The following is a 7,431-nucleotide window of genomic DNA, read 5'->3' as shown; positions in this document are numbered from 1 at the left end:
TAGGCCACTGAGTTCCAGTTTTTCATCTTTGTAGAACCTCTAAATTTTAGTAGGTGATTGGACTGATATTTCTTGGATTATTGGTAGCCACTTCACACCCTACTGTCAGAGTCAGAATATGTTACCCTGAGATGTTCTGTTTGTATTTTAGCTAATGGACTGGTGACTGAGTACAAGAAGTTGGCTTCTGGGAAGATACTTGATGAGGAAGAACTAGACCAAATTGAGGGGGCTATTCCTGAGGGACTTGAACTAGGAGAAGCACAAAACCCTATTAAAGAATAAGAGAAGCATCTAGAGAAGCCAGGAGAGCAGAGAAGCCTAAGGATAGTTACATTGGCTAACACTGAAAGCAACCAAGATTTTGGACAATGTCTCAAATTGGGGTCAAACTCTGTTTCTGATGAGAGACTTCACAAATGTGACATATGAGAGCAAAATTTTGAACAGAGATCATACCTCAATAACCATAAGCGTGTACACAGGTCAAATAAAACAAATGTAGCTCACAGTTGTCTTCAGTGCTGATTTAGGTATTAAAGAATATCAGCAAATCCCTATTGGGAAAAAATTACATTGTGGTTACTGTGGAAAAGCCTCTAGATATAGTGCTAACCTTGTCAAGCACCAACAACTCCACAGTGAGCAGAAGCCCTACAAATGTGAAGAGTGTGGGAAAACCAGAGCTGTGAGTTCATCTATCACCAAAGGATGCACACAGGGGAGATTCCCTATTGTTGTGATGAGTGTGGAAAGACATTCAATCAAAGGCCCAACCTCATGAAGCACCAAAGGATCCATACTGGTGAAAAACCTTACAAATGTGAGTGTGGAAAGCACTTTAGTGCCTACTCTTATTTACCATCAAAGAATCCACACTGGGTAGAAACTTTACAAGTGCAATGACTGTGGAAAACCCTTTAGTGACAGTTCAATCCTTATCCGGCATTGTAGAACTCACACTGGAGAAAAGCCATTTGAGTGTAAAGAATGTGGCAAAGGCTTTACCCAGAGTTCTAACCTTATCCAACATCAAAGAATTCATACTGGAGAAAAACCCTATAAATGTAATGAATGTGAGAAAGCTTTCATCCAAAAAACCAAACTTGTTGAACACCAGAGAAGCCACACTGGAGAAAAACCCTATGAATGTAATGACTGTGGCAAAGTCTTCAGCTAGAGCACTCACTTTATCCAGCATCAAAGGATCTACACAGGAGAGAAACACTACAAGTGCAGTGACTGTGGAAAGGCCTTTCATAACAGTTCCAGACTCATCCATTACCAAAGGTCTCACCATGGAGAAAAGCCTTACAAATGCAGTGATTTCAAGAAAGCCTTTAGCCAGGGAGCTTACCTTATCCAGCACCAGAGGATTCACACTGGGGAGAAAACTTATAAATGTAGTGAGTGTGGGAAGGCCTTCTGTCATGGTTCCAATGTATTTCAACATCAGAGAATTCATCTCAGGAAAGACTTCTCTATGTGATGGTAAAGAATGATTATTGAGCTCTACTGTTCACTCCCTCCACATGACCTATCCCATCTCACCCCATAGTGTATCACAAAATGGATTACTATCTAATTAAAATATCTATATACCTCTTAAACAAAAATTAGAGCACTGTTCATTTTAGAGAAATTGAGGTGAGCCAAATGAAGTTTCTATAATCTCCCCTTCTTAAAAAAAGAATATTAATCACTACTAATTTAGTATATGTTTCTTGATATACAACAGAGAGCATTTGGAAAATAAGATACTGTTATGTTTACCATTACAACACAGAATTTTAACATTTGTGTTTTCAGTACTAAGAAATTCACATTTGAGAGAATTTTCCTTAAATGTATATTTTATGGGGGGGGGGTTGGGCGGTGACACAGTGGGTTAAGCGCATGTGGTGCAAGGTGCAGTGACTGGCATAAGGATCCCGGTTCGAGCCCCCAGCTCCCCACCTGTAGGGGAGTCGCTTCACAGGCGGTGAAGCAGGTCTGCAGGTGTCTATCTTTCTCTCCACCTCTCTGTCTTCCTCTCCTCTCTCCATTTCTCTCTGTCCTATCCAACAATGAGCAACATCAACAATGGCAATAATAATAACCACAAGGAGGCTACAACAACAAGGGCAACAAAAGGGGGAAAAAATGGCCTCCAGGAGAGGTCGATTCATGGTGCAGGCACCGAGCCCAGCAATAACCCTGGAGGAAAAAAAAATGTATATTTTACAAGTAAAACTTGAAAGGTTAACTAATTTTTTCATACTATTCTATGTCACTTAATGGAGATGGTAATTGCCTTTTTATTGATTTAAAATATTCACATCAAAATTTTGTTATTCTAACTATTTTCTAAGAATGTAATTCAAGGACATTAATTATACTCACAATGTTGTATTATCATTGCTACTTTCTATTTCCAAAAGTGTTTTATTTATTTATTTATTTACTTATTTATTTTCCTCCAGGGTTATTGCCTGGACTCATCGCCTGCACCACTAATCCACTGCTCCTGGAGGCTATTTTTTCCACTTTCATTGCCCCTGTTCTTTTTTCATCATAGTTGTGGTTGCTATTGTTGCTATTGATGTCATTGCTGCTGGATAGGACAGAGAAAAATGGAGAGAGGAGAGGAAGACAGAGAGGGGGAGAGAAAGATAGACACATGCAGTTCTCCCTCACTGCCTGTGAGGTAACTCCCCTGCAGGTGGGGATCCAGGGGCTCGAACCTGGATCCTTCCCAGTCCTTGCACTTTGTGCTAAGTGCCCTTAACCCACTGCACTACCACTCAACCCCCCCAGAGCTGTTTTATTATCCCAAACTGAAACTTTGTACCTATTAAAAATAAGTTTCCATTATCTCTCTTTCAGAACTACCAGTGGCATCTATTCTATTTTTTGTCTCTATAAATTTACCAGTTCTGGGTGAGTAACTCATATAAGTGAAATAATGAATCTTTCTTTGTCCTTTATGTTTGACTTATTTCACTTCATATGTTTACAAGATTTCTTTATATGGCAACTTGTACTAGAATGTCATTTCTTTCTTTTTTAATATTTTATTTATTTATTAATGAGGATGATAGTAGGAAAGAGAAAAAGAACCAGACATCACACCAGTACATGTGCTGCCAGAGGTCGAACTCGGGACCTCATGCTAGAGAGTTCAGCACTCCTGGATTACTAGAATGTCATTTCTTTATGACTGAATATCCACTGTATATAGATGTCATATTTTGTTTATCTATTAATCTGTTGATGGACACTTTTAACTATCATTTCATTTTTAAAAATATTTTATTTAGTTTATTATTATATTTTATTAGTTATTTAATATTAATTTACAATTAAATAATATGTACTAAATTATAAACCACTCCCATATATAAATTTCTGTTTCCCTACACCACTCCAGTGGTAACCACCATAGTTCTCACAAGGTCACACATATGGGTTGACTATATATAGTTTTTTTCCCAGTTAATGTGTTTCAATCCTTATATTTCACATATGAGTGAATCATGCAGTATTTCATAATGTCATTACTTACTCCACTAAGCATAATCACTGCCAGTTCCCAAATTGACTTTGTCCCACAATGTAAAAAAATATATATAATATATAAAATATATAAAAACATATAAAAAGACACAATATGGTCTTTTTAACTGCTGAGAAGTACTCCACTGAGTATGTCCCATGACATTTTTTAAATAAGACTCAAATGACTGATTTTTATTCCATTATTAAAACCCTCCATCCTCTTATTCTACATATTCCTAATATGGCTTTTTAAATTTTCCTTATTTAAAGATATTTTAAACTATTTGTTGACTATTCATGAACCTAAAGGCTGGAATAGTGCAGATGAAGAGTTGGGGGGGGTCTCGTTTTGTAAATAGCTAGTAGGCCTATTTTAGTTATATTCCAAAGGGCCCATGACTACATGTTTTTTTTTTTTTTTCTGAGCCTGACATCTGATATGCAGGTGGACCCAAGTTATTATCTGGGGAGATGATGCCATGGCTGGAAAAAGGGCTAGAAAGCTGAATCAGAGGAGAGTAGCTCCCAAATATGGGAAAGGTGTATAAATATTGTTGACTGTAAACCCCATTGATTTGATCTGATCTGGGGTCCATATTCAGTTTGTGGCCTCTGCATCCCTGTAGATATGATCACTCATTTTGTGGTCATGAGTAGGAATGTTCCAGGTTGCCCCAATTTCAGGATCCTTCTTCCTCAGATGGAAGATAGAGTACGTTGTCCAGCCTCCCTTCGGAGGATGGAACATTCTCTACCATTGTTACTCCACGTTAAGGGCAAGGTCCTAGGTGTCCTACAAAGGGGTCTATTGTGTTATTCCTGATGGAGATGACCAATGGAGAGTGCGATCTATTCGAGGTCTAGGCCGATCATGTCTGTTTGGAAATCTCATGACTCCCTGACTAGGGCCCCAGCTGGTGGGGTAGCCTGGTAGTGACTAAAGAGTCATCATTAAAGTATGCCAGTCTCTTGTCCTGATTCAGCTTTTGCAGTCCTTACTTTGATAAGGTTAGTTTTGGAGTGAGTGAGGGAAGTGTAATAGGAAGTAGGTGAGGAGGGCATCTAAATCTAAGTAGAAACTATTTCATTAGGAACTTTCAAGTGTCTTTTTAATTATTTCTACTTGCTTGCTTCATTTATTGACTCACTGCAGACTACTATGCACTTTTGCTTTCAGGTATATATTTTGCCCTAATTTATGGATACATTTTATTCCCTATATCATATGGCCTGGCCTATATCTAGGTTTTGGGCTTTGTTAGGAGGTGAGCCACCCTAAATGGAATTAGAGAATCCTATGAGAAAGGAAAGGTCTCACCCCAGTAATGAGACTGAAGGTTTGACGTTCTACACTTGACGTCTCTGGACACAGTCCAAAGTGAAGAATTCTGAGGTGGTACTTGTTGCATTAATTAGGTTGGGCTCAGCAGATACAATATCATTTGGTATGAATTGATAGAAGCATGAAGGAAAGTGAACGCCACCCTAGAGGTTCCAGGACTGGGGTAATTAAAGGATCTATAGAGGAAGCGGGAGGTTCCTGCTGTCTTAGGGTTTAAGAAGGCAATAGATAGTTACTGCTATAATCAAATTATTTGGTAATTGGGTTAACTTTGAAAATCCCATTGTTAGGATTTTCTGTATCATACACAACATCACCATAATTTGTGTCCTTTGACATTATTTTTATATAGCTGTGTCTTATAGAGTAACACCACTGGTTGCTTCTCTTCTCCCTGGTCTAAGCTTTTAGAAAAGTCAACATTTCAAAGAACAAGTCATTATTGGAAATGTACTCACAATTTGAGCTCATTGTTAAAATTCATTCTGATTATATGTTTGAAGTCTTAAGTGCTTAGATTGAAGGAACGTAAACTCAGCCTATGGTCAGGAAAATGAAAAGGCACACAGCAGAGAAGCATGTGGGACATTTGCACAGAGATGATGACCCCCTAGGAAAGTTGATGACCATTTTTATTTACTTCTAAGGCCCCATCATCACTTCCTTTCTAACCCAAACCTATACCTATTACAACTTATAGATGAACTTCCTTTTTCCTCTTCCCTCTCAGGTAAGAAAAATAGAGCCTGACTTCCTCAGGTGTACTCCAAATTCTCTTGTCTCCCTCCCAGTGATGGAGCACAAGCAAAGTTTCCTGCTCACAAAATTCTGGGTCCAGTACAACTGGAGTTAAAATCTCTTTGGTCATCTTCCCCAACATTTCCTCCCATGGGAGTATGTACCAAAATTCTTTTGGAGGTGCACAAAGAAGAATTAATTATCATTTGAAATGCTGCTATAAACATCAGTGTACAATTGTTTTTCTCTACTGTTAATACTTTGAGATATTTACCTATGCTTAACTTTTTGAAGCTTGACCAAATTATTTACCATAGTAACTGTCACATTTTACAGTTACTTCTGATAATGTATGATGGTTCTATTTTCTTCATTTTAATTCCTTATTAACAACAGTTGTGAGTTAAATTTAAGTCACATCTACAGTTATTGCTACTTATTTTCTTTTTTGTCTTCCTTTTTCCTCTTATCTTACTAGATCCTGATGGAATTAGGGTTCAGAGCCCTCTAGTCATCTAGCCCTAACATTTCTCCTCCTCTGTGAATGTGGACCAAAATTATTTTTGGGGCACAGAAAGTAGAAGTTGTGGGTTCTGTAATTGCTTCTCTGATGGACATGGGCATTGGCAGGTCAATTCATACCTCTCAGCCTATTTGTCTTTCCCTACTGAGGTAGGGCTCTGGAGAGGTGAGGTCCTGGGACACATTTGTGAGGCTATCTGTCCATGGAGTTCAAGATAGAATTATAATAGTATCTGCAACTTGGTGTCTGAAAGGCAGTAAGTTATGAGGCAGGACAAAATGTTTAAGAAATAGAAACCAAGAAGTAGGAATAGAGAAGGTAAGAATATTTTCTTTTTGGTTTTTTGTTCATCTTCATTTTTTTGTGTGTGTGATTTCTACAAGATGCTATTTGCTGATGTCATCCAGAATACTGCTTCACATTTCAAAAAGTTTCCTGTGTCATAGGACTGTGCTGACTTCTTTTTGCTTTTTACAATCTCACTGTTCTGTACAACATATCTTGTGTGTAGTGTAATTTACTTGCAAATACTGCCAGCTTCACCTGTATGCAACAGGTGTGTGTTGGTTGAGTGGCATGTTCTTTAATAGTTACAAAACCTCTTTATAAGCCTCATTGATTTAATAATATTTTTCAACATAAAAAAGAGATATATATTAATTTACTTATAGGTTCATTTGCTTTTTTGGTTTTACTCCCCGCATGAAATTCTTTCTAACCTTGACCTAGTAAAGTTGTTAACTTTAAATTTCTATTCATAGCTCAATAATTCAATTACCTTAGGAGAGATGGAGTACTATTGGGTAAACTCTCTAAATTTAGGTTTCTTATTTTTATTTATAAAAAGTATTGTGTGAGAGCTAACTTCCCAAAGTTCTGCTTTATTTCATCTTTAATTCATAAGGAAATGGGTGTATAATCTATCTTCTTTGATAGATTTGCTTGCTTTCTTCTTCAGATAACCAAGTTTTTGACCTCATCATCTCTGTAAAGCTTACTTTAGATAGAGGGACTGGGTGGTGGTGCACCTGATTGAGTGCACATATTACAGTGCACAAGGACCCATATTCAAGCTTCTGGTCCTCACCTGCAGGGGGAAAGCTTTGTGAGTGTTGTTGCAGGGCTGCAGGTCTCTCTGTCTCTATCTCCTTATCTCCCACTTCCCTCTCAACTTCTGGCTAGTACTCAACACATATTTTTCCTATAATCATTACAAATAACCCTATAATATAGGGTAATTTTTTTCATCTCATTTTATAACTTAGGATATATAGTAGTCAAGTCACTTTCC

Source organism: Erinaceus europaeus, chromosome 12, assembly GCF_950295315.1.
Source record: "Erinaceus europaeus chromosome 12, mEriEur2.1, whole genome shotgun sequence".
Taxonomy (NCBI): domain Eukaryota; kingdom Metazoa; phylum Chordata; class Mammalia; order Eulipotyphla; family Erinaceidae; genus Erinaceus; species Erinaceus europaeus.
Note: the sequence above shows the minus strand (reverse complement) of the source record.